This window comes from Pteropus vampyrus, unplaced genomic scaffold, assembly GCF_000151845.1.
Source record: "Pteropus vampyrus isolate Shadow unplaced genomic scaffold, Pvam_2.0 Scaffold44, whole genome shotgun sequence".
Classification (NCBI taxonomy): domain Eukaryota; kingdom Metazoa; phylum Chordata; class Mammalia; order Chiroptera; family Pteropodidae; genus Pteropus; species Pteropus vampyrus.
This window is the reverse complement of record NW_011888825.1, coordinates 9,028,968-9,054,857: the sequence shown is the minus strand read 5'-3', so window position 1 is coordinate 9,054,857 and position 25,890 is coordinate 9,028,968. Positions and strand designations below refer to the sequence as shown.

Sequence of the window (25,890 nt, the reverse complement as noted above, 5' to 3'; positions counted from 1 at the left end):
GTCTGCCAGATTCCAAAATATTATTATACCTGTTACCTCATTTGAAAAACCAAGTCTCACAGGGACGAGGAGACTAGTTTAAAGCCCTGTTGCAAATTGACAATAGACTGAGTACTTTGAGATGATGTAATTAAGATTCGCGAGGGTGAGTGAAAGCACATTTTGTTTTTGTCAGATGCATTGTGAAATGACTATGCCCATTTGTTGACTTTTTGAAAATTGACAAGCTTTCTGATAAGTTCGTCATTGGATTTTTTTTTTGTTTAATTAGCTTTTTCAAGGTGTCTAAAAATAGAAACTTAGAAAACAAATACAGTGAAATAAGGGTACCTGTGGTTGAGTGTGTTCAGTGGCACCTGTCTATGGACTTGTTTGCCCATTCCTATTTTCCAATCAGGCAGTTAAGTTTTTGGTGTCTTGAAATGCAAGCCTGTTTCAGCAGCCTTTTTTTAAAAACAAAATTTTTTATCTTCACATTGACATATAACATAGGGTTTACCATCCATTCGTGAGTGGAAAACCTGAGGTCCAGAGAGGTTAGGTAACCTTTGAGGAACTGGCATAGCCAGGAGTTAAACCCAGGTCTCTGTGATTCCCAAACCTGATTTCCTCCTATTCCACCAGCCCCTGTAGAAAGCCCCACATAATGAGCACTCATTTAAATTATAGGCTAAACTTGTGATCTGAAAATCACCATCAAGTTTATTTAGAAGGCTGGGAATTGTAAATGAGAAGATTTCTGTCTTTCTCCTAATTTTAGGATCTGTGAAAGCATTGAATGTCAGGAATTTAGTGGACCACTTGAACTGATAGATGCTAGGTTTAGGATTTGATTTAAAAAATAAAAAAGATTTGCCTCCTTTGAACCAGATCTGCAACATTGTTAAAATGCTCCCTGTACATGCATTGGATTCTTGATGGTGACTCATTCTCAGCTTACCCGGGTACTAGAAACTACTTTGTGCCTAGGCACAGAAAAGTCTCCCTGTTGGTCCTGGTCTATGCAGTGTCTAGGCTGCACTTTCAAGCCCTCTGGAGACAGAACAGGTAATTTAATTCTTCTATTCAAAGCAGTGCTAGGAATTGGGTACACACAGGGCTATAATTGAAGGGACTCCCCGTGTTCTCTTCATGGCAACCTGGCTGATAAATGGATCAGAGAAAAGCAGGCTCATTCTGAGGGATGACTGACCATCTAGAGCTGCTGCATGATGTGAATTTAAAAGCATCTATAATTAATCACTTTCTGAGTACAGGCTTCAATCTTCCTCTCACTCCCACCCCTCTTAAAGTGATATATCATCATTGCATCCTGGCAGCTCAGTAGCTGAGAGCACCAAATGGTACAGACAGTTTGAGTACAAGGGCCATGTGACAAAAAGCTTTGGAATCTGATGCGGGTACATATTGGCCTACTGGCTGCAGGGCTTTGGGCATTTTAATCACTGAGCTTTGGTTTCCTCATCTCTAAAGTGAGGCTTATAATAACCACTTGGCAGCAGAGTATCGGTATTTCTCAGACTCTGGTGTGCATCAGAATCACCCAGAGAGTCTATTAGACACATTGCTGGGCTCCATCCCTAGAATTCAGCTTCAGTAGGTCTGGAGTGAGCCCTGAGTGTGTGCATTTTCAACCAGTTTCCAGGTGCTACTGATGCTGCTCGTCTGGGGACCAGATTTGGGAACCCTGGCCTGGAGGACCTAATGAGAAGGCGTGTAAGGAGTCAGCACTGGCTGGCTGTGCAGGGGAAACTTAAAAAACGGCAGTTCCTTTCTGCTTCTGATGTGCTTCTGAGTATTTTTCAAAGATGGTAGCATGACACTTGAGAAGGGAATTTGGCTTCTCAAAAAGATGTTTTCACTTTGTTTTTACTCAGTTATAATTTGGACTGTGGTTACAGGTCTTATCACTGTGGGTTAGTCGGGATGTTTTCCTTGATGAAGGGAATGTAAGACGTCAGTGCCCTTCGAAGAGGCAGTAAATCTGAGATTCTGTTTGAAAAACCAGTTCATTCCCACACATTAAGCAAGTTGTTCACTGACAAGGCTTTTAAGAAATGCAGCTGGGAAAGGCAGGGAGGAGTGGTGTTGGGCACTGAGCAGACTCCCACAGGGTCATTAGGGGTGGCCACTGGTGTTAATGGAAGTCACTTCTCCCCCTACGACAATTCAGATTGATTTAATATTCTTTAGTGTTTAGAGTTTGGAAAAAAAAATTTTTTTCTCCGGTAGTAATTATCAGCTTGTCCATCAAAACCAAACACATGGGTGTGTGTATGAGCCCTGATGGTTTTTGAATGTCTCCTGTGTATCAGACCCTATGCTACTCCTTTATGCACAGTATTTAACTTAATTTAATTTAATTTAATTTAATTTTTATCATGATCCCGCAAGGGCTGTCACAATTTCTTTTTTTCATACACAAAAACTGAGGCTCAGAGGGGTTTAGCAGCCTGCCCCAGGCCACACAGTAAGTGCCCCAGCTGGTATTTGCTACTACCGATATCAGATTCTGAACCACATTATTTCCACTACCTCACTCTTTAGCCATTCCAGGTGCTCCCATTGTCTCACTGTTCCCTCACAACAACCCTGGGAAGTAGGCATTTCAGGGATGAGCGAGATGGGGCTTGGAGGGGTCAAGATCATTAACATGCACCTACTCTGAATTCAGTCCCAAACTTGTCTTGATTTTGGAGCTTTATGAAGCTGTTTCTATGACAATTACCTCACTTTTAGTGAGGACCACAGAAGTAAATTCTAAGACCTAAAGCTGCCTGGATGAATATAGCAGGCACCTGGTGGGACCCCACCTGGGTTGGCTGGGAGGAGGGCTGTGTGGGCTGATAAGGGTTTTTGTGTTTGTAAAGCTATGTTAAAATAATTGCCCAAATTGCTCTTTGAGGAAAGGGACCATTTCTTTTTACTCTAATTCTGAAGCTCTGCCCATTTGTTCTCCCAACGTGACACATGGCAATTAAGGACTAAAAATCCTCTGGTAATGCTGTTAAAATGTGATCAGATTCAGACAGAAGAGCTTGATAGTCTTAAACAGTTACATGTAAATAAAAATATAAAGCATCTCCTTTTTCAGTAGGCAATTAATACATGACTTCTAGCAAATGGGTCATTTTTCCAGTCTTACAGTGTAGGAGGAGGCTGGGGTGTGATCACTTTCCCAAGGCTTGATAATTGCCTGCAGCTCCCAAGCCAAGGGATGGTAAACAGCTATGTGTCAGTACCTGCCCTGTGCTCTTTGGAGGCCCTGGAGGTTTGGACTCAAATGTGTTGTTTCGTAAACTCTTTAAGACTCTGAGGTGAATAAATCATGAGAGCTAAAAGTTCCATTCAAAATCTGCCCCCCTTTCCACCCTCTCCACCTTTCCCAAATCGTCAAAGCAATAAAAGAATACTGACAGGAATACAGTCATTTTTACTTGAAAGCAATTCCTTCCTGAGTGCTTGTTTGATATCCAGAGCTGGGGTCTAATGACTATACTTTGGATCCCAAAATTTGGAAAACATGATCGGAGAAATAATGTTTATGCCGCTTTATGAGAGGCAGTCTGGTTGATGTAGAATTATGAGCAGCAAAATAAAGACAGTTTTATGATACTAGGGTAGAATATTTGAGATCAGTGTCAGCCTGGAAAATATGCAACACATGGTTTCTAGAGTCAAAATGATGGGTATAAGTGAAATGCCATGTTTTTTGCTACCAAGAACTTAGTCTGATTGAGAAGACAAAGTTAACATGTGTGAGACAATTAGAAGCTGGTGGTTTGTTGAGCTGTGATTTTGATCCTTTGTCAGGAAATCAAGAATGGAGGAAAGTCTAATAGAGTTAGGAAAGGCATCAGGGAGAAGATAGGATTTGAGCTGGACATTGAAGGATAGGGAACAATTTCAGGAGTGGAAGGCAGATGGGAAGGCATTTCAGATTGAGGCAAAAGTAGGAAACCAAGCTTGGGGTGGGTTTGGGCCAGTGCCTATATGAGCATGGGGTGTGTGCACAGTATGGGCGCGAGAAGCAGCTCTGCCTAGTGGATGCCTGGGAGTAGCAAGGACTGAGGTAGCCAGATGGCCACTTGCTCTGATGAAGCAGGGGCCTTGGGATTTGGTGGTGCTGGCAGTAGGAAGCGCAGGTGTTTGGGAAGGGACCCTCTGACAGGGGCCTTGCAAAGTGGCATAATTTCTGTGGGCGAGGGCCTGGTCATGAGACTGGATAGGTTGCAGTTCCGGAGACAGCACAAAGGTGTGTGTGTCACAGTGAAGGGATGCTAGAGTCTGGTTCTGTTCGAGAAGAGGTGAGGGCCTCAGGGCCTCAGTGCTGGCTGGGAAGTGGATGTGACACTCTCAGAGCCTGCTGTTTTTATCCTTGGCTGCACCTGCAAGTCACATGGCCTGGAAAGCTTTTTAAAAAATGCCTGTGATAGGGCCCCACCCTAGACCATGGAGGGGGAACCAGTAATATTTTCAGAAGTATTCCAGATGATTCTAATGATTTGTGTGGGCTGAGAAGCTGAACTGTGTGCTCAGAGGAGCCTCTGGGAGTGTCAGGAATTAAATGATGGGAGAAAATTGGAGATAGAGAGCAAGAAACCTGTACAGTAATGAGGTAAGGGTGCTGGGGCCCTGAGCTACTGGAAAGTAACTGTGGAGGCTTGAGAGAAGAGAAAGGGGGTGGCAGATGAGGTGGATTCAGATAACTACCTGGGCTGCTGAAGTTTGCCTTAGCAAAGAGTGTAAACAAGGTGAGGGCAAGAGAAGAAATTGTTACCCACCTATTTGATAATTCTCCTTCAGCCTGATTTTTAGTGAGGTCTAAGGGGCAGGCATAGCAGGTTCTTATCTACTCATTTAAGCCTGCAGCCAGGTTCCTTCCTATACTCTTAATTGTAATGACTGCAGCAGACCTTACTTGTAAAATTTAAAACTACATTTCCTTAAAGTAATTATATTAAAGATAGTTGTAATTTAGAGTTCTTAATTTAGATAGATTCATTTTATTAAAGATTAGAAGTGAGGTTTTACCTGGTACATTTAATGCATATCACAATATCATAATTTATAGTAGTTACAGAAAAAAATTAGTTTATAGGCCAGTTCATTCAGTCTTTATTTAACGTTTATTGAGCATATATGTATTATGTGCTATAGGCTTAGAATACGTAGGTAATAAGCTTTAAGTTCCTGCCCTTAAGTAGCTTATGGCCTGCAGAGAGTGGCTCCTGATATAGGGACAAGTAATGTCAGCTCCTGGAGAGAGAAGTTTAGAAGGTGGTGTCAGGCACTGAGAATGAACCTGGGTGTCAGAGAAGGCTTCAGAGGAAATATGTAATAGAGTCTTGAAGGAGAAAAGTGGGAGTCCTTGGGGACAGAGACAAGAGAGCTGCTGGTTGAGGGAACAGTGTTGTGTCAAGCCTGAGGGTGAAGTGTCGGGCTTAAGCTGAGTAAGGAGGAGGGGCTGGACATGTGGCAGAGGCCCAGCCACAGGCTGACCTGGCAGGACAGGTGGAGAGCTTAGTGAGATTTGAGTTGGGCTGTGGTTTTCACACACTCTTGGTTGTGAGTGGGCAGGGCCCTGGGTTCTCCACTCTACCTCTAATCAGAGCAGCTCTGCTCTGATACAAACGTGGGAGAGTTAAAAAGAGCTCATTGGAAAAGTGTTCCTTTGCTGTTTGAAAAAAAAAAAAAAGCCAAAGTGATCTCATTGCAGTAGGTGCTAGGGAGCCATTGAGAGCAGGGGAGTACCCTGTGAGTAGCTGGGAAGGAGGGCCTGGAGGCTTCCCAGGGACCTGAAAAGCCCTCATTTCTTTCTGTATGTATAAGAAGGTGGAGTTGAAAAGGATTCTGTTTTATCCTTTACTCCAAGCCAGTTTCTCAAGTCCTATGGTAATGACTAGGCAGTGTGCTGATACTGTGCTTAATAGGTCCCTTGGGAATAGAATTCCTTACAGTCAAGCAGTTCTGTTTTCCAGAAATCCCTGGAGAATTTTATGACCAGGTTGTAAAGGTAAGTGACCTAGTATTTAACTTGGAATGTATGCCAGAGAGTGACTGTGTGCCAGGCTATGTGCCAGGTACCCAGGAGATGGCCCCAGTCCTCAGATCTCAGTGTAGACTGGACAGAAATGGTCTAGGGCCGCTCCAACCTACAGATGCGTTTTGTTTGGGCTGTACTGTGCCTCTTTTTAAAAATTAAAATTGGTTGCTGTATTAGTTTCCTGTGGCTGCTGTAACCAGTTACCACAAACACAGTGGCTTAAAACATTGCAGTTCTGTAGGTTAGAAGTTCAATGTGGGTCTTAATGGGCTAAAATCATGGTGTAGCTAGGGCTGCATTCCTTCTGGGGGCTCTAGGGGAGGATCTGTTTCTTTGCCTTTTCCAGCTTCTGGAGGCTGCCTACATTCCTTGATTCGTGGCCCCTCTGCTGTCAAAGCCAGCCATACCCAGTCCTGTCCTTTCACATTGTGTCACTCCGATGCTGACTTTCTGCCTCCCACTTCCACTTTTAGGGACCCTGTGATCACCTTGAGCCCATTGGATAATCTAGGATCCTCGCTCTACTTTAAAATAAACCAATTAGAAATATTAATTCCATCTGTTACCCTAATTCCCCTTTACCACGTAACCAGGATTACAGTGTGGACATCTTTGGGAGGCCATTATTCTGTCTATTGCAGTTGCCAACATGAAAATCAGGAGATCTTACATAGCAATCCAGACTTGCAGCTCCATTGACAAATCAGAACACTTGGCAGCTGGGGGCCTGCACTGTTGCCTGGCAACACTGGGTCAGCGCCAGTGTTGGCACTGTCTCTGGATGGGATTGCATGCACCAGTTCTCCAGAGCCCCCACTCTTCCCATAGCGCCTACTCATTTGCCTTCGTTGCCTGGGCCCTGCTCCGGAGGACCCAGGATCTTAGCTAGAGACCAGCAATGGCATCATCCAGTGTTCAGGGGGGTGGAGCTTGCTTACCTCCCTGTTCAGTGCCTTCCTCCTTGCCCCTGTGCCCCTCCCTGCCTTCAGATCCTTGTCTCACACCCTCCTCTGCCTGGTACACACCCATCTCTTCTCTCCCTGACCAAGAGCTCTACATTCCAGAGCATCTCTGATGCTATTCTAGGTGGTATTTTTTGTACCGTAACTCCTTGTCTCCTGTGCCCTCCTTTTCTGGCACCCCAAACTATTACATTCTGGTGTCTTCCATTTTATGTCTCGCATTGGCATTTGTAAAAAGCAAGTCTTTATAATGTACCTTTGGAGCAGTAGCCATCAAAAATTAAGATCATACAACAAGCATTTAGTTGAACATCTACTTTTTGCCACACACTTTCCTTAGACAATGGGAAATGAGATAGAGATACCTGCCTTGCCTCCCCCAGAAATCTAATTCTAGATGAAGGAGGAGGACAAACACTAAGCAATTGCAATATTAACCTCCTATTGCATTTAGGGAGGGTCTGATAGCATCCTGCTTCCTCAGACCCTGGACAGGAGGTAAGTTCCGTCTTAGTGGTTGAGGATTTGGGGGGCGGGGAGCGTGGTTGTTGAAGGCATTTTGGTGCAAGGTTCCCTCATTTCCAGACATCACCTAGACCCCAGCTGACAACTGAATTTGGGGCAGGCATCTCCGAGGCCCATATAGCAGATAGGTTTGCAGTGTAAAGGACTACATCAGACTCCTTCGTGTACCACTGTCTGGCGATCTGAACTGTGGCATGGTTATTTTCCAAGGGCCCCTTTGTGTGACCTGTTGTGGATGGGCCTGCCTTGAGTGAACCTGCTCTGTGGGGCTCTCGTGGAGGGTACCAGGTCGAGTCACCAGAATTTGACAGTTTAAAGGCATCCAGTTCTTTATCTAGCATGTTAAAAGATCTTTGGAAACTTGCTTAAAAACAAAGCAAAACTTTTCATTATGGAGGATTTCAAACATAAACATAAAATAGTTCAGTGAACCCCATCACTCAGCTTCAACAATTTTAATGTTGGCTTCCCCCTTCCCCCATTGGATTATTTCAAAGCAAATCCTAGACTGATTTCACTTCAGTGATAAATGCTTCAGTATCTCTAATGATATGAACTCTTTGGAAACTTTTAAAAAGTCAAGACCTACCACCAGGCATCCTGATTCTGATTTTCATATGCTCTGGGGTTGAAGCTGATATTTTTCAGTTGTGGAATAATTGTCTTCATGCAAAATCTTGATTTAGGTTGAATTTTATTAGCATTTATATTAGGGCAAAACAAGGAAAGTTTTGCCATTTTAATTTTTTCATTGTAAAATATATATAAAATTTACCATGGTAACCATTTTAAAATGTAAAAATTCCATGGCATTAAATACATTTACAGTGTTGTGCAGTCATCACCACTGTCTAGTTTGAGAGCTTTCCATCACCTCACAAAGAAACCTGTACCCATTTAGCAGTCACTCCCTACAGCCCTCAGCCCCTGGCAACCACTGATCTACTTGCTGTCCCTAGGGATTTGCTGGTGCTGGACATTTCATGTAATGGAATCATATAGTATGTGACCCTTTGTGTCTGGCTTCTTTCAGTTAGCATAGTGTTTTCCAGGTTCATCTATGTGTTAGCCTATGTTAGTACTTCTTTCTTTTTATGGCTGAATAATATTCCACTGTGCGGATAGACCACAGTTTGTTCATCCGTTCATCTGTTGATGAACATGGGCTGTTCTCACCTTTGGCGATTGTGAGTAGTTGCTACTTTAACTCATCAGTGCTTATTTGGAAATGTGGTGATGTAGTGCATCGATCAAAAAGAAAATATGTATATGGGGGCAGGAGGGTGATTTACTCTTTTTCTCTTGTGAATTTGTTTTTATCGGGACATAGGTAGAGTATGGGCTGGGCAATGTCACTGTGGGTGGTTATGCCCCAGTAGGGTACTGTTTATTCTTATCTTCCTAGGATAGCTTTTGGAGCTTTTTCTTTTTCTTGAAGTTACTACTCTTGCTGCCAGTAGCCTCTTCAGGTCTAGTGCTGAGTGGCTCCTCCTTGGAAGAGAATTTCCTCTTTTTCTTGGGGACACTCCTGTTTCCTGCCTCTTCAGGGTCACTAATTGGCTCCTCTTTGGGGAAAGACTTCTTCCTCTTGATTTCATTTATTTCAACACACATTTTTAAAGAACTTATTACTGACTTGTAATATATAGAACAGGAAAGCATATGGTATGTAATGTCAGTACAGAAGTGGGCTCAGAGGCCTATTCTGGTTGTTTTTTGGTTTTGGTTGTTTTTTTGGTGGCTGTGAGGCCTGCTTACAGGCTGCTATCTGGGGGACATACCCTGCTCTTCCTGACCTGAGAGACCACAGCGGTGGGTCTGAGAGTGGGCAGTGGCCATTTTGAGTGTTGGCATCGAGGGAAATGCACAATAGCTTCTGAGACTTTGCCCCCTCCTGAGTTGTGGGGACAGACTTGGTGTTCTTGGTGTTTTCATGACAGCCGTGACCGAAGAGCCTGTTTTCCTGGATACCGAGTTAGTGCCTTTATTTACATAGTCAGTAGAATAGAGTCTGTGCCCTTGTGTTTTCATGACAGCATGCTAGAGTTCAGGATGGAAGGTTAGATACATTGTTACCAACTGTGGAAAATGAAGTGCATTTGGTAGCATGCTTTATATGCAGACATTGGTTTTTATTAGTTTTTTTCCAGCAAGGATTTAGCAGACAGCCTCACGTAGTCCAGTGCTGACAGGTGAGCACCCTCCTCAAAAGCTGCTATGTGTAGTGAGAAGTGGCCTTAGGTGGTTACGGTCATGGTGTTGTGGGGGACACTCTCCACTGCATCATGCCGTGTACCCCCTTTTGGAGGGCACAAGGGAGTTGTTCATCTCAGGTCCCAGGACAAGGAGAATCTTTTCTTGTGATTCTGGTTTATTGCTATCTTGTAGACAGTGAATCCTCCTTGCTTCGGCCACCAGGAACTCAGCTCAGAGCCAGTAGTTTGTCCCAGCTCTAGCGTGGCCTGCACTTTGGATCTAACTTTGCTTTCTGGCCCCGATTTTTTTTTTTTTTCTTTTTCTCGTCTATTTCCCTATTGCCTGTGTTTCTTTGTTTACTTGCTTTTCATTATGTTCTCTGGATTTCTGTAAGCCAGTGATTCTTAACTTGTCTACTTTAATTAGAATCACCCAGGGAGATTCTTTTTTAAAGTGCCAATGCTCTGTCCCTCCCACCCCCCACCTTATATTTTAATTGTTCTGGGTTGGGGCCTGAGCATAAGTAGTTTCTGAAGCTCCCCAGAGATTAAAACGTGTGGCTAGGACTGAGAACCACTGCTTTAGGCCATTTCACATCTTTTTAGTAACAAGGCAGGGACAGCCTACCCAAAGGACAGTAGTGGTCTGAGTTCAGAGAAGCTGAATAAAGAGGATTATGTAACTTCCAGCGGTTTTCTTGCCAGTGGAACCAGTGGGAAAGCTCTGAGGGGCTCCTTTCCTTGGTCAGAACCACAGAAGGCTCAACTCGGTCTGGAGTGGGAGGAGAGACTGGAGATTTTGCTTTACAGATCTCCAGCCTGCCTAGTGGTAGTACAGCTTTGTAACAAGGTCTTCTGGGCTATTTAGGACCCAAGTCCCATACTTGGGACCTAATTTATGCTTAACACCATTTGCTGCAGAATGTAATTATGGAGAAGATCCAGTGTACAAGAGAGAAAATTTAAAACATGGTCTTTGCAACTAATCCAATACTTCTTGCACTTTCAAAAAGCATTTTCCTTGCTCTAAAGAGAAACAGGAAATTATAAAAGAAAACACGTTCTTTCTTGATTTAAAAGCATGTATTTTATTGGCAGAAGAAAATGGCAAGTAGCACAAGAAATCACTATGTAACCTGACTGCAAGGTGTTGGTCAGATTTCAGCATTTGAAGAGGGAGAAACAAATGTTTCTTTAAAAAACAGAACTGAACCCATATTCCCCCCCCCAAAATAACCCCAAATCAGGTTATTTTCATTTAGTTCTTTTGCTTTTTAACAAAAATTTTAACTTTTTTTTCTTTACCATCTGATTATCAAGTTTCCAAAAACTATGTTAAAGTCAGCTCTACCAAAATAGACTATGTGCAATGTAATATTTCCAGGCTGATTTTCTTTTTTCGTGTTGTCTCATGGAGAATGCTTAGGATGCCTGTTTTAATGGTCGTCAAAGAAAATTTAGAAAGTTCGTATAAGAACTAAACTAGAACTTGACCTGTAGCCTTGCCATTGTAGTTGCTCTTGGTATTTTGGTTTATTTTCTCTAAGTTGTTTGATGTTTATTTAGTGTCCAAGGATCTTTGTGGCCTGTGTGACCATCATGGGAGGGCTCAGAGCTTTCCCTTGAATAACTGTTCTGGGAAGAGGTCAGCTGCTTCCTGTGATTTGTCCTCTCCTCTCTTGCTGCAGGTGGTGGCGGTAGACAGCCCCTAGAGGCTTCTGGAGGCCAAGAGGGAATTCTGCTAGGGGAAAGGCTTTGCTGAAATGATAGGGTTTATTAACTAGTTGATTGTGGGTTAGGGAGGAGGAGATTATGACTCCAAGGAGGCTGTTGGTTCTGGTGCTGAGACGTGAGTGTAGAGGCAAAATGGTCTGGTGGGGAGGATGATTTTGGGGCCGGACAAGGGAACTAAAGGCAGATAGCACTACATGTACTTCAGAGACTTGCAGAGTGAGGTAGACTGGCTCCTTGGGCAAAGTCACTTAATGCTCTCTCAACCTCAGTTTCCCCATCTATGAGATAAAAAAATGAGAGTAAGAATAAGTGACATCCAAGTCATTCCCAGTACCAAAATGCTTTGATTCTGTGTCTTCAAGACCTTCCATTCTTAGGTAAGAGCAGTATTCAAGAGGGCAGGTATTTTTTTGTTTCTCTTTTCTCTCTGATAAAGTTGAGTTGGGTTGGTGATGAGAAGTTCGTAATGGGTGGTTTATTGCCTCTCCTTTTTCCACAAGAGAAAGGCCAATTCCTCAGGAAATGTGTTTGCCTGAGGCTTACTTACTCTGATCCAACCCAGAGAGCTAATTCAGGCTGTAGGTCAACCTGATCATTGCAGGGTGACCCATGACATATTAATGTCTAATAATTTCCTTCTGGGGTTCTTGGCATTGGCGCTGCATGTGCACAGTCAGAGGGGTTGTTTGTGCGTCATCGTGAGCAGGTCTCCTACACTAGAAAAAAGGTCCCTGATTCCTTACCCACTGGTGTTAAGTCCACCTGGCTGGTCATGGAATCAACCCCAGTAAAAAGATGTCAGCCTTCCCACAAGATTGCACACCCCTGGATGACAGCAGCTCTGCTCTGGGCAGCATCCAGTGCAGGGCCTGGTGGTGACGGACAGCTTCGTACAGACTTGTCAAATGGAGGCTTGTATTTGCGTGCCACATTACATACAATTGGTGGATATTTAAGAAATCCTTTCCATAGAAATTTAAAGGCTACTATGAAGGATTATTTTTTTCATTTGGAAGAAAAAATTGGTTTACTACTTGAAAAGGGGAAACAAATATTGTCTTTTTTAAAAGAAAAAAACTCATTTGTTAACATACCAGATTCAAGCTCTCAGAAATAAGTGATTAAAAAAAACCCACAAAACTGCCCTGTGAGGCTTATGGAAATATAATTTGGAATTGGTCAGCCTAATTCTTTCCTTGTAGTAGATGATGTGGAAATATGGTTTTGCTGTTATTTTTATTAAATATGAGTGTGGTACCTTGTTGATTTGGCATCTTTTGAGCTTCGAGTCACTGCAGAGGGAAATTTCCAGACAAATGAATATCACCCCTTTGAGGACCAAAGCCTTTCCTTTTCATCTTTTGTTTTTCCTCTTTACACATGTTCCCGGATTTCACAGAGGCCAGGTTGGCTGGACAGGCATCTCACCATACGGAGCTCTGGGTTCCAGGAGAAAGGCTGAGATGTGCCTGGAGTGAGATGGATTAGATTGCTTTCATAATGGGCCTTTGAGATCTTGACTGTCCTCATCCCAGTGGCTGGAGGAAGGGTCCAAGTTCTCTGACATTGGCATCCAGGGCCCATCCCCGTTTGACCTGTTGTCTTCTCTTCTGGCCTCACCTCTCACTGCTTTCTCTCTTTGCTTGCTGGGCTAGGTATTGGAACATGTTTTGTCTGCTGTTCACTTACCTCAACCGTCCCCTCGTACACTCCACACCTGGCTTGTACCCTTTAGACCTCCATCGTAGGGTATCACCCATCTGGGTTTCCCTGTTCTCTGTGGGCAGTGTCACGTGAGCTCTGCAGCTGGGGTTGTGTTCAACTGATGTGTATCCTTTAGTGCTGTGCCTCTGCCCAGCAGGTAGCAGATGCTGAAGACACACCTGCTGCACAAGTGGCTGCTCAGGGCTTCTTGTTCTTCCCTTCCTTGACCCTGCCCCTGATAACTGGGGAGACAGACCTGCTTAGGGCTGCACTGATGGATGTGTGTGTGTGTGTGTGTGTGTGTGTGCGCGCGCACGCGTGCGTGCATAAATCTGTGGGCAGTGCAGGGGAGAGTACAAGGAGAAGGACAACTCAAACCAGCTGAATGAGGGTGTGGACAGCTAGGGAAGCCACTGCAGGCCATTTGCAGCCTTCCAGGTATGAAGTCCAAGGGGTCTGGAAGGGACAGACACAGGACTGTCTGGTGGTCTTTGGCCTCCAGCTGTTGGTGGAGGGCTCTGGCATAGATTGACAGGAGGAAGGAAAGGGAGAGCTGGGCTAACAGCTATGCCTGTGCAGCTCCTGGCACTGGTGTCTGAGACCTGTTTGCCAAAGGCTTGTGTGTGGCCTTGCTGTGCTTTTTTTTTTTTTCCTTAATGAGGGTGGGACTTTTTTTTTTTAAAGTAATGCTCTTTGAATAGACAGTACATTCCCATAGTTCTTAAATGTAAAGGTATACTTTGAGAAATCTTGTTCTTCACCTCTGATCTCATCTGCCCCATCCCCTCCTTCTTTCTAGTAGATAACCCTTATTAGTAGTTTGAATAGCCTTCCAATGTTTTTTTATACAAATAAAGCAAATACAAATTTATATTCTTATTTCTTTCTTGTTTACTTACTAATATAGTCTAGAGATTTTCCATGTCAGTATGTGAAGAATCATTGACATTCTCTCTTTCAGCTATTAGTATTATGAAGTTTGTTCCTTATTTTGGAGAAACAAAAGTTGTTCCTTTTGTTTTGTTTTGTTCTAAACTGTATCTCCTGTACAAAGGCATTTGGGCATTGTTTCCAACATGCTGTTTCCTAACATACTGCAAGGAGTAATCTTACCTCTGCACCATTTCTCACAGTTGCACATGGATCACCCTCCAGGGACGTTGCTGTGTCAGAGAGGAAACACATATGTAATTTTGATAGATTTTGCCAAATTTCCTTCTAAAGGGGTGGTTCCATTTTGTACTTTCATCAGTAAGTATGAGTGCCTGTTTCCCCACAGCCTCATCAACAGAAGGTATATAGTCAGTGTTTGGATTTTTGCCAACTTGACAGGTATAGTTTTAATTTGTATTTTACTGAAGTGTGAACTGATCATGTTGTCATGTTTAAGGACCATTTATATTTTTCTGTGGACAGTTCTTTTCTTATTTTTCTCTTTGGTTATTGGTTGCCTATTTCTCAATTTCTGTGAGCTCTTCATATTTTTGGAAGGTTATAGTTCATCATGTTATGAGTTAAATATTTTTTTCAGGCTAGGAATTATTCTGATCTCGTTAGATTCTTTAAGTTACCATCCCCCCTGCACACACTCACACATAACCCAGTCTCCTGTGTTTAAAGATTCGGACTGTGGCCTTGGGACAAAGTCTGGTACTTTTTGTATTGGAACCACAACCTTGGCTTTTTTCCAGGATTTTAAGTTAATGGCTACAGACACATGTTCAACATGAACATACAGTAGTGTGGATGTGTTTGAGTCTGTATCAGGATGGGCTACATGCTGCTGTGAAAACAACCAGCCCCTCACATTAAAGTGGCCCAACACAGCAAAATCTTATCTCTTGTTCATGCTGCATATCCTTTGTGTGTCGTCATCACAGTCATTCATGGACACAGATCAAGGAAGGTGCCATTTTTTTTTGGTGGTTGTTAACAACTTTATTGATGTATAATTTAAGTACCATGAAACAAATTTCACTTTTTAATTATACAGTTTAATAGTTTTCAGTATATTTAGAGTTGTGCACCCATCAGCCTGATCTTATTTTAGAACATTTTATTACCCCAAAAAGAAATCTTGTGCCCATTAAGCAGTCATTTCCTTTCCTCCTCTTCACCCAGCTTCTGATAACTATTAATCTACTTTCTATCCCTGTGGAATTGCATATTCTGGACATTTCCTACAAATAGAATTGTATAATATGTGGCCTTTTTGTATCTGGCTTCTTTCACTCAGCATAATGTTTTCAAGGTTCATCCATGTTGTAGCATGTATCCATACTTTATTCTTTTTTAAGGCTGAATGATATTTCATTGTATGGATACACCACATTTTATTTACTCATGCATCTGTTGATGGATGAAGTTATTTCCACTTTTTGGCTATTATAAGTAACGCAGCTGTAAACATTGTGCACAAGTTTTTGTGCAGACACATTTTCCTTTCTCTTGGGTTAATAAGGAGGCTGCCATCATTACCACCATGTTGGGAAGGGAATGTGGAGAATTACACATTGGCTATTAAAATGTTTGATAGAAAGTGACACATCATTTCTATCACATTTGACTGACCAGTGCCATGGCTGACTTCAGAGGGATGGGCAAATGCAGTTTTGTCACAGGCCCAGAAGGAGGTGAACTGGAAGAACTTGGTGTATAGAAGCAATTCCTATGGAGAAGAGAAATGGACATTCCTGGGACCCAGGAGAGTGATTCTGTATGGATAGGTCACTCTGAAAGGGTTCATTAATTAGGCGGGAATTCCAGGGGAGAAATTACGTAGAACTAGTGGATCGACCCTGAAAGCCAGTTGATTGAAAGACCTTGAATGTTTCAAGGAATAGCTTAGAAGTATGTGATAATATTGGAGAGGAAAGGGGGCAGTCCCATGGAAGTAATATTAAATTGGTTTAATACTTCTCAGTTTTCACAGGAGGCATTGTAGTTCAAGAGAGGGAGGGAGCACAGACCTCACCCCAGTTCTGTGACGTGCTCTGTTACCATCTCTCTTCTTACCTGTAAAATGCCTCCCTTGCAGAATCGTAGCACATACTAGGCACTGAGTAAATTACAGCTGGTACCTTGGCGAATTTAACCAGCAGCAGCCAAGCCTGCGGTCACTGAATGAACAAGCCTGGCCTTCCCCAGGTTTTTGGTTCATGTTTTCCTCGTGAAGCATAAATGTACTGAAGGACTGTCCTGTTCTCACTGCCCGGTTCCCCTGGTGTGGCTGAGGAGGAGGAGATGGGTGGCATTGATGTGGCTAGTGAATATTCCCACGCAGATGAAGCAGTTCTCAGCCTCTGGCACAACGAGTTTCTAAACTGGAGCATTTTTTGGGTACTGGAGACACTGAGCAGAGCTGCATACACGCTTAGTCTTCAGTGCTGGAAACGCAGCCCTTTATTATTATTTTTCTAAATAAAGTAGGACAATGGCAATGTAAACATTATTTGAACAAAAGTGTTTGGCCATTGGAGATAAAAGCAAAAGGAAAATAACAACTTTAATTTCTTTTTGGTTTTTGTGTTTTGACATTTGGCAGCATTCTAATCTTTTAAGAATTAAACTGTATGCAAACTGTTATATGTCTGCTTATTAAATTTAGTGTGAAATCGACTAGGAATCCCTCTGTCAGCTTGCTCCCATTTTTTGCTTTCCTTTTGGAGGGAGTGGTGATGGGACCAGTGGTGCCTGAGGAGGGCCAGCCAAAAGCATGCAGGCAAAAGTGGACCCCTTTTGCTCCAGTTCACCTAACTCATTCATGTCCTCTTATTTTCTTGTGTGACTTGCTGGATGCTATTCCCATTTCCCAGAGGTGGAAACTAAAGGTCAATCAGGTGACTAAAAAGTAATGGGGAGAGCAGCCATCTTTCCACTCTACTAAGTTGTTATTTTTAAACTACAACAACTGGCCATGTTTTGTATTCCATAAGAGCGTTTGTGGGTCCTTGATTTTGAAGTTTGGTGAGGGAATGAAGAGGAGCAGAGAGATTGGGGTGGGGTTCTGGCAGGTGGGGGTAGACTAGATTCCCTGTGAGTCATTCATTCATTCCTGTGGCAGATGTGTGCAAGGCACCATGCCAGGCCGTGTGAGGCAGGCAGCAGTGCAGAGACAGTCAGAGCTTCTGTCTTCGGAGGGCCTGCAGTCCAGAGGTCGTGAGAGGAAGGAGGGAGAGGGGGAGGGAGAGCCGGAAGCCTTGGTGATCAGCAGGTGGTGGCTCCTCCAGCAAAGCATCCCTGGAGGAGAGGCGAAGGGGGATAGGCAGGGAGTTCGGGGTGGTGAGTTCAATTTTGTTCTGGGACTGGAGGCAGAGTTGGTGTGCCACAGAAATGTGGACCACAGTGCGGCAGGCCTGGGAGGTTCCATGTGGTCTCCCCTGCAAGTGTCTCTGTGCTGTTCATTGGTGTCGTTAGGAGAAGGCATGGCTGTCCCCCTGCCGTGCATGGTACCTGAAAGCTTGCTTCTTGCCACATCCTTTGGACTCTTCTCTGTCATTGTGATTAACATCACTCCCTGAAACCTCTCCAGTCTCCCTCCCCTGCATTGGATGATTCTCTTGTGTCTCTACCCCCACTCCTGGCCCTTCTTGGACTTTGATGATGGCCACTTACTTCCTCCCAGAGGGACATGCTGGCCTCAGCAACCCTCTCCAGCCCTAGGTGCGAGCTGCTACTTGGCTATCTTCATTCTTCATGCCTGACTCCAGCCACATCTGTCTGAAATAAAACTACTTAATCTGTCCCTTTGCTTCTCCTGAAACCTGCATATCCTCCCCACCTTTACTTTCTATTAAGGATGTCTCTCTCTCTCTCTCTCCTGGCTACGCCACCCCCTGTTGCTCCACCCAACACTGACATTTGGTTGTCAGGGGTTGAGTCTCTTGCTCTGTGTTTATATGTCTGTCTCCTGCCTTTTCCCATGCTCTTGCTGCACCTGGATTCAGTCAGGCCTTAGTCTATTCTCATTGCCTCTGTTATGGGCTTCTAAGTGGTTTTCCTGCCTTCACTGTCCTCCCTTTTCCCACAGTCCTCTCACCCTACCACTCCTTGATCAGGATTTCCGAAATACCATCCTGACAGCATCACTCCTCTACTCCTAAACAAAACAGAAACCAACTTCAGTAGCTCCACCTTCAGCAGTATTTTCTAAATCATTTTAAGCGGTACACAGTTGAATGTTACTCATTTTAATAGTTCTTTATCTTAAAAATGCAATAGTACTTTGGCAGTTCCTCAAAAACCTAAAAACATAGAGCTATTATATGACCCAGCAATTCCACTCCTCAGTATATACCTGGGAGAGCCGAAAACATATGTCCATGCAAAAACTTGTCCACAGATGTTTACAGCAGCAGCATTCACAATAGCCCTCCAAAATGGAAACAATCCAGATGTTCTCCACTTGATAAATGAATAAATAAAATGTAATATATTTATACAATGGAAAATTGTTCAGCCATAAAAAGGAACGAAGTACTGATGTATAATGTAACATGGATGGACTTTTAAAATATGCTAAGTGAAATAAGCCAGACACAAGAGGCCGCATATTGTATGATGATATACATATGAAATGTCCAGAATAGGCAAATCCATGGAGACAGAAAGTAGATTCATGGTTACCAGGGCCTGTGTATAAAGGGCAAGAGTAGTGACTGTTAGCAAATACAGGGTTCGTTTTTGGGGTGATGAAAAATGTTCTAGAATTAGACAGTACTGATGTTTGTACAACATTGTAAATATACTAAATTGTAAGTGTGAATTGTATACTTTAAAATGGTGAATTTTATGCTATGTGAATTATATCTCAAAAATAAAAAGACATCTCCCCCAAATGCCAAGGCAAACAATAGTGCCATTTATAGTAAGAATTTAATGAGATAATTCCTAAGACAGTGCCTGGCACATAGTAACTTCCCTGTATGTGTTAGCCATTATTATTATTTCTAAGATATGGCAAAAATATTGAATTCCAGTAACCAAAATTGGCAAGTCCAAATTTCTTGGTGCACTGAGTAAGGCCCTTATGGTGCAGCCTCAGGCAGACTGCTCTTGTCCTCCCAACCCCCGCACTCCCACACACCTGCTGTTCCCTTGCTCTGCCTGAGTGATCTCCTCTTTATACACTGCTCATCCCTCTCATTCTTTAATGGCATTGCCTCAGATGCACTTGACATCCCACAGCCTGTCGTGATATTCTGAAGAGCTGCCTGGAGCACCCAATTTGGAATCTGCTTTTGATGTCCTGTGTAGGGTTATTGTCCCCCCAGTCTAGACTGGAATCCCCATCTTCTGCTTCCCTAAATCCCTAAATCCCTGTGCCTGTTGGCATTGTTCTTTACACACTGAGCGTCACATCTAGCATCAACTGAACCAATAATACATCCTTGCACTGTAATGATAAAATGACGTTATAACAGGACAGCAAAAATATTTTTAAAATATAGTGCAAAGAACATTTGTGTATCCTATGAATGAGCAATTCTCCTAGGAATGTACTCTAGAAAAACTTGGCGTTTGTGTCCTAGGAGACACACATGTACATACCAGCAGAATTCGCGATAGTCCAGATATCCATTGACAAGAGAAAGAGTGGGAAAATTGTTAAATATGGACATAGTCAAATATACAGCCGTGAAAATAGATGGACTACAGCTAGCTGTATGCATAGTAACATGAGTGAATCTCAGAAACATAATATCGAGTGACAAAAGCAAGTTGGAGAAGACCATATATTGTTTAGCTTTACAACACTTTTATAAAATTATTTTCTTTTTTAAAAAGCAAGATACCAAAGAACCCAGAACTGTAGCAGTTTTCCTAAGGCAGGGTAGGTAGGGACGGGGAGGACGCCCTGGGTGGGCATCATGGTCATGCTGTAGGCCTTAAGGGGGCCATGGGTCATAGGCACTCATTTTATTTGTGCTTCACATGTGGTTTGCACTTATTCTTTTATATATACCCAAAAGTACATAATAAAAATTTAGAAAACAGGAGCAGCAAGAAGACGTTAGGGTTGCCTCACACCTTTTCTGGGGCAGACGCTGACATAAGAGTTAAAAGGAACATTTCCTCCTAATGTAGCCAATCAGTATTGCAGAGTAAATAAAACACTGAGAATGTTTCCAGCAGAGGAGGAAGGAGAGAGATATTTTTATTTTGTACCAAAAAAGGAAGTTTACCTTTCAGCATTGAGACCCATTTTTTCTGAGTTGAATTTCAGACGATGACAGCTATTTCAAAGGAATGCAGACTTCTTGGGTTGTTAAAGTTGATGTGACTGATTTAGTAGAAGACACGGTTATAGCCAGAGAGACATCATTTCTTAAGGATGTGAATTCTAAAGAACAAATTTTTAAAAATAGTTATGGAGTCTTTGTGGTATTTCAGACTTTCACCCTGACTGATTTCATTGTATTGCTAGTCTGTAGAATATTACACATTTCAATGTGAATCTTTCTTTGAAGAACATTAAGGCTTCTTTCCTTTTGTTTGCCTCACTGAAAAGAGCTGGGTAGGCCAGGGTCTGGTCCTGGTACAGTACTAAACCTCTCTAGGCCTCGGTGTCCACTTGCGGGCAACTACTAAGATCCTTCCAGCTCCAGCATCTTTGCCCCTACTTGCTTGACTTGGTGAACTGTTTGGGGAAAGGATCTCCTTTGGCCAGCTGAACAAGGAGATGGTAGGAAAACAGTTGCTTCTCTGCCACCTCCTGGCCTCTTAAACATCTAGACAAGAGGAACCTTTCCAGGCCTGCAGATTGAGCAAGGAAAAATTCATTATTCTTATGACTTTAAGCATTGGATTTGTCTAAAGCCAAATAGAATAAGAACTTGGGGTTATGGGGATGGGACCAGAAGCCAGAGGTCTGGGATCAAGTTCTGGTCCTGGTACTTTGTGGCAGTGTAACTTGGGCCAGTTACTTAACCTCTCTGTGCCTCAGCTGCTGCTTCTGTAAAATGAGGATAATAACAACTCCCTGTAGGACTGTTAGGAAGATTGAATGAGTAGGCTCATGAAGTTCTTAGAATATGCCTGGCATCGTCAGGGCTCAGTGTTGGCTAGCTTCTAGTTAGAGAGCCTCTTCTATTTTCTATTACTCTTTAAGTCTATCCTATTATAATTACTAATATAATAATAATTTCTGAGACTTTTCTTGGAAATCCCAGCCACAAAGGAGAAGAGCTGGTATTGGTGACTGTTTAACAGGTCGTATGGATGTGCAAGAAAGAGATGCTTGCTTGGATGATACCATTTGCCAAACTGGGAGGCAGTTTCTACCAAGCATGTTTTTTTTTGTGGAATGCTTCCGTAGTTCTCTTTGAGTTGTCTTAGAGACATGCTGAGAAACATCCTTTTAGATGTTTGGCAGAGCTCGGGAGAGGAGGCAGAGCTAGGGAGAGGAGGCAGATATTTGGACACCTAGTACTTGCTTGTTGGTCCTTCTCTAGGCACCTCCTCACAGTAACCCTGAGCAACAGCTGTTGTTACCTCCATTGGACAGAAATAGAGGCTCAGAAAAGCTCATCAACTGGTCTCAGATCACTTCACTGGAAAGGATGTAGACCTATGTGGTCAGAATGAGAAATACCCATTTTAGCCTCAAATTCTGCCTGAGGTTGGCTGGCTTTGCTTCTGAGTCCAGGCTGTCAGTGGCATCCAGTGATCTCTCCTCTGTGGCATATGTGCTGTCCTGTGGGGCCCAGGACTCTGTGGCTCTTCATTCACGTGGTGAGCATTTATTAAACACCAGATATGGACAGTCCCTGTCTTCAGGCAGTTTATTGTTGGGCGAACAGTGGAGTACTGCAGTTGTAATTCAAGTGATAATTCAAGTGATAGAGACCATTAGGGAAACAGAAACTGGGAAACTAGGCCCTAAGGTATTAACTCTGGTGGTCTCTAAGTAGACAGGATTAAGGATAATTTTTCTAATTTTCTTATTTATTTGCCTCTGTGTTCATTAACTCAGCAAATGTTTATTGAATGCTCACTGTGTGCCAGATTCTGTTCTAGGCACTGAGGAGACAGCCATGAAGACAGGCAGGGCCCTGCTCTTATAGGGGGCATGGAGGGCACAGGAGATTAAGAAACAGGAACATAAACAAGAAAATGTCCAATGGAGAGATGGGCTCGGCTGAAAATTAAAACTGGTGATTTGATAGAATGATTGACTGGTGGTTCCAAGGTGATGTTTAAACCGAGATCTAAATGACAAGAGCCAGTCACAGAGAAGAATGGCACGCAGAAGAAATAGGTAGAATATGAATTAGGAGCCAGTTTGGTGTGCTGGTTTCTCTGAAGTGACAGTGAGTGGTTTGTTTCAGTAACAAGGAAAGCGGAAAGAGAATACAGTACATTGGTGGCACATAAGAGTTAACCTTCAAGTCTTAACCAGCATCCATATTTAGGATAATTTGGCTTTTATCCTCTGACCTTTTGCTGAGGTGAGCCTGTCCCTTGGGTTCTGGCTTACCACCCTGTGCTGCTCAGGGTTGGGGTGGGGAGAGGGCCACCCTGTGAGGATTAGTGGACATCAGCTATCACTACCTGAAGTCTGTAGAAGTAACTTCCTCAGCTGCCTATAGAAATCTGCTTCATTCCTCCACAGCTGCCATGGGGAGAGTTTGACATGACCTCCAAGAACTGCTGATTTAAGATCAGAGGTGAGCAAACTACACATTTTTCTCATCGCTTTGGTTTTATATTTACACAGTATGGAAATACCTGTTCTTTACCTGCAAGCTTCTTCTTGGCTAGTGTGAGCACCTTTTGAGGAAAATGTTAGGTCACTGCCATGCCCAAAACCAAGTCTGTGGGGTTCTGGCTGAGGGTATCCATAGCTCACTCTCCCTTTGCGCCTACTCTCTTCCTGGTTCCTCAGGAGATTGTGACAGCCCAGCACTTAGCGTCACCACAGTGACCAGCCAGGTCTAAATTAAGTATGAAATCATGGGAATGCTAAAATTTCCCATGCAGCTCTGCATTTTTTTAAAATGTCTCAAGTTGGAAAATTGTACTGATCAAATCGTAATCCATAGCTGGGCATACCCTGTGGGGTGGGGTGGGTGCCTGAAGCCATCAAATTTCCTATTCCGTGGTTCCCAGTTTCTGGGTGGCATTGCTATCTGTCATTAGTGGGTATTTCTAGTCAAAGTTTATTAGAAATGGAGACTCTCTGGCTCAGGGATCACACACAAGCCCCTGTCCTTGGAGGCAGGAAGGGTCTGAGGGCTGTGCTTTATACTTCCTGGAGACGAAGGGAAGCCCTACCTTTTTGCCCACCACAGAGCCCCTACAGGTCAAGAGAAAAATCTGCCATAGGCTTGTGGCTGGAGTTCCACCGGCTACTGGGTCTGGTTGGGAAGCCTGGACTCTCCATGACACTCCAAAGATGGCAGGGAATTGAGCTATTTGTCAGAAAGGGGATCCTGGGAGTTGAGAGTTTGGGGAGAGCATCTAGTCTACCCTATCATTTTAGAAGTCTAGTCACTGGCTTGCCTGGTGTCGCAGAGTGGTCATAGTGCTTGACTTAGATCTCTGGTTTCTTGTGTTCTGATTTTGTGTGCTGTGCCACTCCACACTGTTTGCTTTGTGGCATGATTTTTTAAGAATGCTGTCCATGATTGGTCATTTACAAAACTACTTTGAGGAGTAGAAGGGGGATATTAAAGAATTTCTTTTTTCCTTTATGGCATGATTATGCATCCCCTTGGCCCAGTCATCAGGGTGTTTGATCCTTGACCCTGTGAGGGAGGCATAGCTTGTCACATCCTCATTTTCTAGATAGGTGAATGAGGCTAAGTGACCACATCTGATACCCAGGGTGCAGCCAAAATGGCCAGAACCAGGTCTCCTGACCGTGGTGCTTCATTCACATAATCTTTAAAAATGACTGCATTTCAATACCTGTGTAGTCTATACCTGCAGGCTGCTCTTCTCAGAGACTAAATGGTGTATACATCGGTGAAGAAAATTGAAATTCCTTATGTGTGTTTTCAGTACATGATTTCTGCTTTTAGAAAAATTAAGGACACGTGAAGTCATAGGAAGCTGTCTGACATCTAATTAGAACTCTCCTGTGCTTGTTCCAATGACTGTCGAATCCTGGGAGAATCCTCTCAAGTGGCTCTTTGTGGGAAGACCTCCTGCCTTGTGTGAAGGATGGCATTGGCTAGCACGAGGGCAGGGTGTTTTTACCTGGTCAGTTCTTTAGGTCTCCACCAGACCCTAGGTTAACTGACACCTCCCTCGAGCTCTTCCACCCCTGGAAGAGAGAGGAGAGTGCATGGGTAGTTTAACTTTACCTGCTTTATTATGTACAAGTCAAGTCTAAAATGTTTCTTTTCTCTCAAAATTCTTTAAACATATGAATGCAAATTTTTTAAAGCACACTTTTTGTGTAGTGATATAAATTTTAATTCTCTACCCAACAAGAGATCACTGGAATTTAGATGCCCACGTTCAGTTAGTGAAGAGGCCTTTTTTTTTTTTTTTTTTTTTTGGCTTAATCTCACTTTTTCTGGTGTGTGTAAAGGATTTTTTTTTTTTTTTCCCATTTCTCCTTTCTCCATGAGTAGTAGTTATAGGCTCTTAAGTTATTGCTAGCTTGGCTAATGCAGAGTCATAATAGTCCTTTCTCTTTAGGCTGAAATGATTACTGTGGAGAAGAATGTGGCACTGTCCATATTGTCCTAACTGGACTGTTGTCTTCTGGAGAGTCAGCTCAGTTTAGTCATGTGAGCTTCGATCTCAGCCGTCCCCTGACTGAGCCTCCTTGTAATGGTTGTGGTACCCTTTTCCCCAGTAAGAAGGTGGAGATGTTGCCTCACTCACGGACTGCACACACAGGAAGATTAAAACCATCTAATCAAGGCTTGCAAAGCATTTCACAAACTTAGTGTTTCTGTGTGTCATACAGTGACACATGGCACTCACTTCAGTATGCCTATAATCACTATGAGAGCTTGGGAAGAGTGTTGTGTCCTCTCAGCATTATCCCCAGTTACCTTGTGTATGGAGGTTTGAACAGTGTCCCCAGCAGATTCTCATGTATAGGGTGAGTGAGCTACACCAGTGTGATGCTGCAGGAAAGATGGCTATACCCTCTTCCCACGGCTCTCCCTGTTGTCTGCCTGGAGAAAAATGCAGTACATGCGAAGTCACAGGAAGCTACCAGACATAAATAGTTCGAGCTAAAGATTTTTGGGGTGAAGATTTTCAGTTCAGTTCACTCAGTAATATTTATTGATTATGACTGGATTGTCACAGTCATTATCGATTGACCTGTGGCCGTTAGCTTTTGGAGAGAGGGAGAGACAATTATTGTTATTCCCTCATTGCTGGTCTTGATCCCTGCTTCCTGAAAAGCCACTATCAAAATCTGTAGACCCTGACAGGGTAACCATCTTTGCAGCACACGGTCAGCCATGTGCCTTGGCATGACAGAAGCACATTGGCAGAGAGACACATGAGCTTTGACCAGGGACCCATCTGTGCTGCTGGGAACCAGGAAAACTTCTTCTTTCCCGCATAATGGGAACTCTAGATTTAGAAGGAATTTCCCCACCCAGCTCTGCAAGTCTTTGGAGCACATTTTTATGGAATTCTTCTTGCCTCTAGGGGCCTCACTCTAGCCTTGGAATTTTTTGTTTGTTTAGTTTTGTTATGTTTGCTATTTTATTCAGTCTACTTCCAGTCTCCACTGTCTTTCAAATTCTCA

At 43.3% G+C, this 25,890-nt stretch overlaps 1 protein-coding gene across 4 annotated transcripts in view; it reads left to right on the top strand.

Annotated features, from left to right (window-relative positions):
* The window catches only part of EPN2 (epsin 2), a 79,974-nt gene that overhangs the window by 3,173 nt on the left and 50,911 nt on the right, over nucleotides 1-25,890 (top strand). For 2 of the 4 annotated variants that reach the window (XM_011359047.2, XM_011359045.2), the window contains exon 2: nucleotides 22,780-22,834. The exons of the other annotated variants lie outside the window; for them this stretch is intronic. The gene's annotated coding sequence lies outside the window, so the exon portion shown is untranslated. The remainder of the gene's footprint in view (nucleotides 1-22,779; nucleotides 22,835-25,890) is intronic. 4 annotated transcript variants of the gene reach the window in all.